This window comes from Oryzias latipes, chromosome 19 (genome assembly GCF_002234675.1).
Source record: "Oryzias latipes chromosome 19, ASM223467v1".
NCBI lineage: Eukaryota > Metazoa > Chordata > Actinopteri > Beloniformes > Adrianichthyidae > Oryzias > Oryzias latipes.
This window is the reverse complement of record NC_019877.2, coordinates 24,063,144-24,075,502: the sequence shown is the minus strand read 5'-3', so window position 1 is coordinate 24,075,502 and position 12,359 is coordinate 24,063,144. Positions and strand designations below refer to the sequence as shown.

General features: G+C 40.0%; 1 protein-coding gene across 1 annotated transcript in view; it reads right to left on the bottom strand.

Moving 5' to 3' along the window:
• ca10 (carbonic anhydrase 10) overlaps positions 1 to 12,359 on the bottom strand; it is a 319,572-nt gene that overhangs the window by 72,150 nt on the left and 235,063 nt on the right. The window lies entirely within an intron of this gene.

Here is a 12,359-nt window from a genome sequence, read left to right as displayed (position 1 = left end):
ATAGACTCTTATCAAAGGTAGGTTTTTTTCCCAGACAAAAAACGGAAAATGCAAAGTTTAGGTTTGCAGATTGCACTGAAACAATGAAGGACTGCATCAAACGCTGCACGAAATGTTGAAAATTGGACGTCTTTATTTGGCAATACAAATATCTTGTCTTTTTAGTCTCATCTTTAAAATAAGGAATTGAATAAAACCTGCAAAAACGAGAACTGCAGGGAAGTTAGATCACACAAATTGTAATTTTTTTCCAACTTTTTAAAAGTGAAATTTTCATGTGAGACCCAATGTGCACTGCCAATTTGTACACACAGTACACAATGAGAAATCTAACAATTTAATTAGAGAATTAAATTTAAATATGGAGCACTATTTAGATACAATCTTTTTGAAACCTTTGTTTAAAGAAAACCATTTTGTTTTGAGAGAAGATGTCCTTTAATATGAAAATAATTTTACAAACTTTGACTTGAATCAGAGCTTTAGCTGTGAAGCGAATCTGCAAACCACCATGCAGTCCAATTTACAGTATGCTCGGTTGGAGATGGATTCATTTTCGAATAAACACCAACGGAAAACGGATATTTAAACCATTTACCCCTTGTGCTATCTTAGAAGACCCCCCCCTTCCATTGCCGTGTTCTCCCTACCATGACTAAGGTGGATAAAGGTGGAAAGATTCCATGTAATCCATGGACACCAGTGAAGATCACAAATCATTGAAAAAAAAAGGTTCAGAGCACTGTCTAGTGGGTCTAGATGACCCAACTCCAAATGTTGAAGGGCCTAGGATAGAACAATGGATACCCAGTGCTCTGAACCTTTTTTCTTCAATGATTTGTGATCTTCACTGGTGTCCATGGATTAATGAATGATTAATGAATGATTAATGATGAAATCTTTCCACCTTTATCCACCTTTGTCATGGTAGGGAGAACACGGCAATGGAAGGGGGGTGGGGTCATCTGGACACCAGAGGATAGCACAAGGGACAAACACTGAAAGTGACAGAGGAGATACGTCAGCGCTAAATTACCTCCTCACTTAGAACATATTATTGACCTTCTGCACCTTTCTTTGGTTTTATGCCGTAACACACCTTGTCTCAGGTGAACATGCAGATAACAGAAGTGAAAGAACATGAAGACACTTAGAAAATGTGTCTCTGAACGTAGCAGCTCTTTGAAACATTGCCTGATGGGGGAGCAAGACTCCAGGGTGGTGTGTTGAGCTCATTTTTGCAGAGCAAACAGAAACATAACTCTTAATGAATGCTAATGTTAGTCAGAGACAGCAGGAAGTGCAAACGGGTAACCTTTTCTCAGCGTGTTTGCTCATAGTGGAGTTTGTCAGTCAGAAGCCCATAAACTGGAAATTAAAACTCATTTTGCTGCGTCTGCTGAACACGTAAACCTGGAACTGTGAGATGGCATGTTATCTTTATGAGAGTGTAATATGTCACACACACCGCTGACCAGCAATCTTACAGCACCTTTGAGTGGCTGAAAACCAGAAATCAAAGTGGCGCCACTTGGAAATTCAGAAGTTCCTGTTCATTACATTCACCCCACTTTTGAAGCCACAGTAAAGCACTTTCACTAAATCTTCCCTTGAGTTAAAAAACCCACATATAACACAATCACAGAGTTGTGTGACCTCTGGATCCACGATAGACAAATGAGACTCAGGAAAAATGCTCATGTTCTGTAGTTTCGTCTGCTCCACACAGAGTGGAAGCCTTATTCCTGCTGAACGTCACAGTCTTTAAAGGAGACGTGTTTGTTTCTCTACACTGACGGGTCGCTTTTGATGACAAGTTCAAGCAGCGAGTTTCATAACTGCCATAAACAACCCCCATTTCAATCTTAACATTGTACTTCTGCACATTATAGCCTTGAGCACATCTCATCCTACGCTCCCCACTGGGTTCTGCTTAAAGCTGAGCGGAACGCAGAACAAAAATATCCAGAGCTGTCAATAGTTGAGACATCCAGACTCATGTGGCTTTGTAAGACTTTAGGTTAACAACAAGGAAAATGACTTTCACCACAACTCACAAGGAAATTGTTTCCTGTTTGAATCACTCAGTAGGTAACAGTTTATGCATGTCCTGAAAGCCCAAAGCTGACCACATCCCTGATATCACTGACGGACGACAGTACCCTGGTCAGTTCTAGTAAATACATTCCACTGCTCTGGTCCTTTCCTTATCAAATGTTATCAATATTGCTTCTGACAAGTGTCTCCATGTTTTAAAGTCAAAAGGTACGAGTCCAAGGAAAATCTCTAGAGGACGAGTAAAACTTAAAAGTACACCTTGAGTCAAAGTCATGTCCGCACTTCTGCAGGTAAATATTCTCAAGAAGTACTGAATATGGCACATGAATATGTTTGGCCTACTTTTCAGATACCTCATAAATCTTGTATTCTAATTTAATAATAAAAAGTAAGTCCCTTCAGTATAACGGGGCATACATTTATCACATGTGAGAGGAGAGTGCCTTATTTATGAATAACTTTGAGTGCTGTGGTATTCAGCCCAGCATTACCCACTTAACTTTATTTGGTGCTCGATCTGAGCAGCTTGATTCAAGATTCTGATTGAATTTTTTTTTTTTTTAAAGCAACAATTCTGTCAAGGTGTCACACTAAGAATGCCACACATACATGAAACCGAGGAAACAAAAAAACTTTGTAGACGCCAATTTATTTTTAAGAAGTTCACAGTTTATGACCTAAAAGTGACCACTAAAATATGTTTTCATGTAAGCATGATGTTACTCCCCTGAGCAACCAAATATTTTAAAATGGATTTTGTACAACTTTCACTGTTAGCTTATTAACAATCAATGTTGTCTCAGAGAGACTGCTTTTAAATCAACATACTTAACTATCCCAACAAGCCACAAATGTTCAAAGCTCCATGCATGATGGAGATGTTCATGCAGAGCATTTAAAAATCAATTCCAGCCCCACAGAAGAGCACAGAAGCCGAGGATTTGGATAAATCTGAGTTGGAATGCTGGCCCGGCCTCTCTGCTGGGGCTCTTCATCCGGCTCTGATTACGGAGTAGCATCCTCATTAGCATTCAGACTTCAGAGTGCAGGTTTGTAAAGCTGCTGTCTGCCTGCTTATCGCTGACGGTTGGTTTAAAAACACAGCCGTATGGATTCATTAGTCTGGATGAAGTACAGTATCTAATCTCTGCACAAAGATCTGGACTCAGGCCTCAGATCCAGCTGTACCAACACAAGGTGCTTGGAGGAAACCACAGAGACCATTTTCTGCACATTGTTTTTGTTCCATTGGGTGTAGGGCAATGACCACCATATTTTTAAAAGTATAAGTATTTTTTATTTTTTTACGGTTCCGGATTACAGCACGGACGCATGTGGCTCACGGCGGCTCAACAATTATCTTCAAGCGACTTAAAAGTTGATTTTCTCCAAAAAAAGAGAGCTGACCTAAGAAAACGGACGTCTGAACCAACATGCAGTAATACATCAAAGGGCCAAATCATTTCAAGAAATATGACGCCTGGATTCATCACTTTCTCCAAAAGTCTGAAGTGACCCTGATATTTAGCAAAGTTCTGACCTGCAGACAACTTGACCTCAACTTTCAGCGCCGCTGATATCAGCTGCAGAAGGATATGGATCTGAATCTAATGTCTGCAGACATAACAGTGAAGAGAACTAGAAACTCAGTTTAAACCCAGAAAAGCGGCTGTTAATCAGCAGAAGAAGAAATGCCAACCTTGCTCATTCGACAGATTATGGACCCTTTTTCATTTTGTTTTCACAGCATTACCTTATTATAAAAAATAATAATAATAAATGCTTAATTAATTATTGAAAATGATTAAATTGATTAATTTCTAATGATATAACTTCACTTGCTCCAAACATTGAAAATAGATTCATGAATTTTTCCTGATGTAGTATAATTTTGCACATATTTTAACTTTTGATACTTGATCAAATTTTGCTATGAAGTTTTTTTAAACTGGTTTATGTCTACTTTAATGATATAGTATTATTTTTTTAATCATATACATAACTTTTATAAGAAACATAATCTGCATATATTTTAGATAAATGCTCAGCATTTGCCATGTTGATTTCTAAAATAGTTATTTTTTACGTAATAATTTAAGTATTTCATCTTTGTCATGTGCTTTATTGATATTTCAGGATTCTTAATTCTGAATCGCACTAATGCAGGCATCACGCTCGGTGCAAAGGCAGCCTTACGCAGGGCTTGGCAGACTTCAGTCAATGATCCTGTTTTGGAGAAGATTCTCTCAGTTCTCAGGATTCCAGAGCCGATTCTGGATTTAAATACCGGTACTTCTTGCAGACTCTAAATTCTGCCTTTTATTCTCCATCAAAGTGAAATGATTCAGATTTAGCTTCTTTTCCTGCTGTCACTCATTTCCTCCACGTCTCTGTGTGGATGTTGATTCGTCTTGTTGCACCTGTCTCTCTCCCTCGTGCACAGTTCTGCACTGCTGCAAGTATTGTGAACTATGCCCCCAACTATGGGAAAGATCTAGAATGTAGTTTAACAGGAGTCATCTGCTAGATATGAAAAAAAAGAAGGCTGAGTTCAGTCAAGCTGGAAGTTTAATCAGTAAAATCTAAAAAGAAAAAAAACTTTCTAACAAACTTTCACATCTCCTGAGATATTCTTTTTGTCCTCAATATCTCATTGTTACGTATTTTCTCACATTAAATGCATTTAAGTTGCCTTTTTCATTTGGTTTACGTGTTAAAGCATCAAAGTAAACAAAGACACACAGTGGTCAGGGGAAGAAAAACAACTATTTCCAGAGACGTTGCTGTTGGAGCGTCTTACATTTGCCAAATAGCAAAATTCTTAATATTCATTATCACATCCGTGTGGCTAGATTAAAAAATAAAATAATTTAGAATCAATGGCCTCCAAAATCCTGTTGCCATGGCAACAGGGGGAGTAGGAAACTGGAGATGCATGTAAATTTATCACCACCTTCTTTGTAACATGTTACTCTCCTAAGTCATGTCAATACATCAAAGAATCTAAGACGAAGACCCCACATTTATCCCCAGGTCCCATAGGGCGGGGGTGAGGGTTAACAGCTCCACTGCAGCTACATTATCATCCCCTCTGCTCTTTAGAAAATAGTTTTAAAGCCCAATCTGCTGCAAGCCAAGCCCATTAAAGCAAAGGAAACTGAGAGAAGAACCCTGAGGATGGTATAAAGTTCCGTTTGGTTCAAATGTACTAATTCATTTAATCAAGTAGAAAGAGCAGGCACAACTTTGACAGAGTAATATATATGGAATTTCTGCTTTAATGTAAAATAAATAAATAAACAGCAACACAGGTTGGGATCAAAAAGGGTTTGAAAAAAAGTGATGTCCTGGTTTTTCTGTGGGTGGTGTCTCCATCATGTGCACCTCTGTCCCTTTGCTTGAACTCATCCAAACTGGATAAAGCACTAAGCTAAAGCTTGTCAACCCTAAACATTGCTTTCAGTAGTTCAACCACACCTGATGAAACCTCTGGCAAAATTTCTGACAAATACTTCTCTTTCCGTCTGAGTAATTATGGATCAGTAAAATTATTACAAATCATTACAAAACTGGAACAGCTTCCACGTCCACGACAACCTATGACGTGATGGAGAGAGAGAAAAAAGGATCTGATTGGTGACCTCAGATTCACCAAAACTAGTGGAGTTACAGCATGTTCCTGCCTTGATACATCCACAAAATTCACTGTTACCATGGCAACATGTTCACCAAGGCATGGCAAACGTACCATATATATTATTCAATATTTTTTTCATTAAAATCCACTTAAGTTTACCCAAAGTATAACATACACACACACACACACACATACACTTTTCTTGTAATATCATATTTACTTTTTTGAGGTGCACACAGTCTGCATATTGGGTGACTTTGTATCCAATCTTAGTTCAGATAGCTTTTCTTGGTACGTTTGGTGAAATCTGCAAAGTTCACCAAACAGGCTCCCGTACACTGCAAGCAGCCATTTAGTCTTCAACTTTATGAAACCAAGGCTTGTCTTGAAGACCTGGTCATGACTGGGGTCTATGGAAAGCCAGAAATTGTACCTTTAAATGAAAGCCAAGCCTGAAAGCCTGATTATCTCTTTCGTAGAGATAATCAGCTTTTAAGTCGCTTGAAAATCTTTTGAGAGAGCAGCCGGCAGGCAATACGTGTCCGTCCGTTAACCCGGAACCCAAGATCAGATAATACCATAAAAAAAAATGTCTTCTCGCTCTCAGCAAAAATTACCACCCACTATGACAAACTGGACATGATGACAGATTTTTGTGGCATGAAATGGACACCATCCTCACGGAAAAGTGTCACTTAAACTTGGACAAGCCAAGAAACCGTAACCTTGATTTCAGGGATTGTGATTTACAGATTTTTATGAAAAAAGTTGCATCATTTTGCTTGTGCAACATGCTTGGTTGAATGATGTGAAGTTTTTAACTTAGGCCGCATTTCCACTGCATGGTTCAAGTGACCCAATTCCGATCTTTTCCTCTCATGTGGCACAGATCGGATATGACCGGTAAACGTGTAAGCAGGACCAAAACCGCATGAATTCCATTTTTCTCAGATCGGATTCAGGCCTCATTCATGTGTGGAAATAAATCGGATACGAATCGGATACATGCATTTGCGTGTGCCATGTAAGCAGACAAATCGGATATTCCCCAGTAAATGGGAGTCGTACGTCAGTGACGTCAATTCAGAACACCACCCACTGAGATCACATGACTTATTAAGGTGCTTTTATGCGCTGATTTTGCTGTTGGAGGACAGCTGGAGCCCCATCAGCGTGTTACCTTTCAGCCTCAGGCTTCAGACCGTAGTCGGAAACCGCTGTTATTTCCGGTCCGGTCCCGGTCGGGACGCAAACGGTAATTCTTTCCTGTCCCGCGCATCCCCTCTCGGGCGCCTGCCTCATCCAGGAGCGCCCAAGGCGACGCCTCCTTCCGTCGCAGCGTTGCCTCCATGACAACAGCAGTCACACAAAAGTCCGAAAGAGGTCCGCAGAAGGCGGAAATGCTGCTACGTAGTCCTCAGAAAGTCTACGTTTGATAGTTTCAGCATTGTATAGTGTCATTGCAAAAATCGGATACGGGTCACTTCTAAAGGTTGATGTAAGCGGGCCGACAAAAAAAATCAGATATGGTTAAGAAATCGGATTTGGGCATCAAGACCTGCAGTGTAAATGCAGCCTTTGAGTCTCAGAAAACATTTAGCATTTTGTATCTAAGGAGCACTCACTGTTAAGCAGATTAAAGTAAATCAGAAGGGCGTGAACGTAGCTTCATTCACAGGTCGCAGAGACAAGTTACATCAGCAAATTCTTTATTTCAGAATCCTTTAAATAAGCGACCTGTCGCAATTTCAGGCAGGCACTCGGCAGTGTTTTACAGGTTACTCCCCTAGGGCGGTTCAGTCAATTAACTCACCTGCTCAGGGTCCTGTTTAAGCCCAGGTGTGCAGTTGTTCATTCTTTCTTACCTTCAGCGCTCATTCTTTGCCCCTCCCTCCTCCTTCCACCTGTGGGCTCCGTTAAAGGGGGGTTTTTGTCACCCGAAAGTTTTGTGGAAAATTATCTCATGGAATTGAACGGAGCCTTATGCCAAACGAAAAAGATGCGAATGCCAACGAAAGAATGTGGAAATTAAGTATGTGAAATAAATATTTCTTACTGCAAGAGTTGTCTGACTGAAATAAGGACAGTAGAGGGGGGGTTGATAAGAACTAAGCTAGCAATGAACCCATTGAGGAAACCTTCAATTGTTTTTTTTTAATAGTTTTACCTCAGTTTGCTTCATTGCCAATCTTTAATTAGTAATTCCTTTTTTATCAATCTTCACCGTCATTCCCACCTACCTGCTGCAGCCAAGAACAGTTTGAGTAATACAATGCCAAAATAAGGAAAAATAAAAAAGGAAAATTAAAAAGCAACGGAGAGTTAAATAGAAATAATCACCCAAATGAATTCCTGGATTTTAATGAAGGCTTTTATCTCCGGTTATTACATGAAACCCCCACAGTCACACTGGGATATAACAGCAACCTGGATCTGCAGAGATGTGTGGGTGGACTTTAAATAGCTGCACAGTCTGCGCAGTAATCTGACACAGCCTCAATTGAAATAGGTCACAGACTTAAGTTGTCACCAGTGATTTAGTGCAAATTCAAAAAAGCCCTAAATGCATCATTTCGTTTTTTAAAAAAGGCTGTAAAATTTTTTCATAGTCAAATCTTGGATCAGAGAATAGCTGCAGTCATGAAAATCTGGATGTGAAGCGTTAAGTTAGGCTCTGCTAAGTCCTATAATCGTGCAGCGAGAAGGAGACAGACAAACATGGACATTGCCAGTCTTTGTGGCTGCATACACATTTGAGAGATTCTTGCAATAAACAGGAAGAGCCCAAACATGAATTACAGGGATATAGAATCAGTGACAGTTGTTGCGGCCGTGTGAGGCCTTGCCAGGTTAAGGATATCAAAAACCAGATGTGTAAATGGGAAAAATCAGAGGTCAGCGAGAGCCAGTGGCGTCTGCGGAAAGGTTTTACTACCCGTCATGTATAAATCAAGTGATAGCATCCAATGGCTCTGCGTTCATCCTTACAGCACAAAGTTAAGAGAGCAGCTGTTCCTGGTACGAATGACAGCTATGACCACATTACAGATTGATACAGGTTTCACCACTTACTTCACAGAATGCTCATGACTTTAAAGAACTGTTGGAAAATATAATCTGTGGCTTTGAGATTACTTTCCTTGTTGCATGTTCAATAAAGTCGAGAAGGAGAAAACCACGGGATTCGACCGGATTAAGTTTAACAAATTTATTCCCTAACAATATTTCTAAAAACAGAGTAAAACAAAATAAAACAGATCATCTGGGTTCCCAAGGTTTCAGAGCTTACAGAGCGCTGAATTACAAACGTCTTAACGTGTCAGCCTGTTGGGAACAAAGAAAGGTTCCCCCGTCCAGCTGTTTTAACATCTCGGTTTCAGTCGCCTCCTTCGTAACACAGCATGGCGTCCAGACTCCTCCTCTGGACGCTCGGATTGGCTGGCAGGGAGCCTGCCTACTTCTGTCAGTCCATATTAGGAGTCAGCATCCGTTCCCGCGTCTGAAGTCACCTCCCAGACTGACATGGTCCCGCAACCAAATGGCTCCCTAGGTGGCCCCCCCATGTGGCCGGATCTTCTTAACATACAGTAGACAATACACCTTTGTTCCCCACACGGGAGCAGATGCCTGTGGCGATTCCCAGGGATGGAAATTATGATCCAAGTCAGACCTACAACCAAATGGCCTCAGAAGATCAAAGACTGTTTTCTCCTGAAGGGGGGGTTGAGATTGTAGCTGCATTCCTGACACCTCTCACATATGCAACTATAGGAAGCAACTTCAGAGTTGAAAGGATGTTAAAGCACACACTTCAGCAAATGACTTATCTTCACTGTAATAAAAATTTAAGACTGACAACCCTAATGAAATTACCAAAAAATATAAATTCCTTCAGAACCAAGTGAATGCATAATCAAAAAGTATAATAAAATGCGTGATGATAAAACACGTCATCACTGTAAAATGGTAACCCGTCGACAAAGCAACGTTTTGGCTAAACTGTCATTGCAGGAAAAGCCAGAAGAAAGAGGCTGTGAACTGACATTGAGATTTTAATCACATTTTTTTAAAACTTGCACTTTTTTTCATCTTAATTCAAGTTTTTTGGTTCAGTAAGTAAACAGAGCGTGGCTAAACGTGTGAACCCTACTGATCCAAATCACATACTGGTCTTGTGCAGAACTACTTATTTTTTTCAAACCTCATAAAAACAATATAAAAAAAATTATCCAAGCGTTGCTTTAACTGTTTGAGGCACCAGTGCTATAAACTGAGTATTTTTACACAACAAACACGTGTAAATACCGTACTGTATTAAAAACCATAGCCATTGCATGGCCAGCTCCACGTTGAGACTGCACACATATGTAAGAGGTGTACAAAACCTTTGCTCACATGACCGGCTGGATTGCATCAGTATCATGGGAAGACTCCTTGTCGATTCCATTTTCACAGGGGCGCTTGTTGGAACACCCACTGAGGACACTTTTGCGCTCAAGATTGTGCTCACATGTCCTGTGCACAGCCATGCTTTTATTTTAGCCGTATAAGTGTGTCTTTCTGTTGTAAAGTTGGATTATTTTGCATTAAAGTGAATTAAGACAAGGTTGACTTTGTAAAAATACACCTAGTGGTTGCATTGGGACGTCTGTTGGGCTCATTTGTGTTCAAAGTGTTAATTGTAGAAATTGATAAAACAACATGTCTCTGGCAGTGATGTTAGGCAGCTTAGTGTTCCACTAATTATCTGTTGTCTAGGTTAGTCAAGCAACAGATTTGACAAATTTGAACACATTATTAATCCACTCACCTGCCTTTATTAGCACACACTCCTAATAGGACAAAAATTTGAACTCTGATCAAATCAGAACAGCACCTTAAAAATGGGGTAAAATGAGACTCTCTGTGAATAAAATGATAACTCGCTCTTTTCTGCCACCAGCCTCCGGTGGTCATTAGAAGAACTGCAGCATTATTCTTGGTACTTCATGTTTGCTTTGGATCTGGGAATAGAAGCTTATGGCTTGGTCGATCATACATTACATCTCTTTAGAGCACTTGTGTACATAAAGCAGCAGCTTATTTTAAAAGTCTGTCCACCTGCAAAAAGCTGAAGATCAAGAGGAGTTGACAAAATTCAGAGGAGAAAGGAGGAAGAAGAACTGCTGTGTTAGCAGAAGAGTAAAATGAAAGAACTGCTGGTGCTTTGATGGACTTAACTTCTTCTAAGTCGAGTAAAGTTTAGAACCAGTTGGACCTCCCTATGATCCTGTCAATCTGCTGAGTCCTCTGTGTTGGCACCCCTGACCCCACTCATCACAAAACACTGATTATCATTATAGACTCATAAAACAACACTGGGATTTGATAATAAGTTAGGTTCTAAAAATAACCAGCAATAGATAAAATCTTCAAAGTATGATTTTAAATGTTTCAAGGCCGTGAACCTCCTCACCACACAATTAATTCACTTTTCTCCTAAAGACGTGAACATTTACAAACGTTTCTCTCTAGTTTAAACTCTTTAATCTCCACAGAAAAATAGGTCCAATAGAAAAGAATGAAAACTAAGATCCGATCGCGATCAAAGATTGATGTAAATGTTGAAAACTGGACGCATTCCGAACAGAAGTCACGGCACAGACGAGATTGATCTTCAATCAATCGCTGGAAAAAGTCTGTGAAACAGCGAGACCGCGAAGAGGTGAACTGCGATATGGTGAGGGAACCCTGTAAACGATTCCGCGGTCCTCAGAAAGTAAATCCCGGTCACCTCTTTTCTTTCATCTGCAGGTTTCCAAGCCATACTGTCCAAACGAAGGATGAATCAAATACTCTGGCAGTGACAAGCTTCCAATTCCACACAAATAACGTGGTCAACAAATTATTAGACCATTGCGGGCTCACCCCACTTCCTCATCCACCAGTGAGTCAGTGAGCACCTATCAAACATCGTGCCACACACGCCCACAGTGACACGCCCACAACTGGGCTGATGACGCAGCGCTTCACCTGAGCCACATCCATCGTGGCTCCAACAACTAGGGCTGCACGATATGAGGGAAACTTGCAAAGTACAGTATAGTGATCGATATTCCAATGGCGATGACCTGCGATACATGAACAAATTGCAAAAAAAAACAACTAACAAACACATGATTTCCATTTCACTGCAGCATTTTATTTAAATAAAAGTCAACATAACTTATACTGTAAGTTATTTCAATAGTTAACGGGGTAAGAATGTGTATGCTCTTACCTGGTACACACCCAAAAAATGTACTCGTTTTCTGGTAGTACTCGCTAAAACTAATATGGACAACAACGAAGAACAATGTAGGTAATTCACACTTGGGATTAAAAAACAAACAAAAAACTCTGTTTATGCATTTGTAAAAAAAAAACAAGTAACCATTTGTCGCAGTTCATGCCGTCTTTTCTGCTGCACTGCACAAGGTGACATGGTTGAGAATGCGATGTCAATAAATGTTGGATTTATTGTGCAGGCCTAGCTTTGCCCCCTACTCGCCACCTCAATTTTAGGTCAAGATTAGGATCAATAATGATAAAGATCAAGAAATCATCAGTACAAGCTTTTTAAAGCATTTGTAATTACACCTCAGCTAAAAACAAAACAAAACGCTGTTTTAATGAATAACAATAA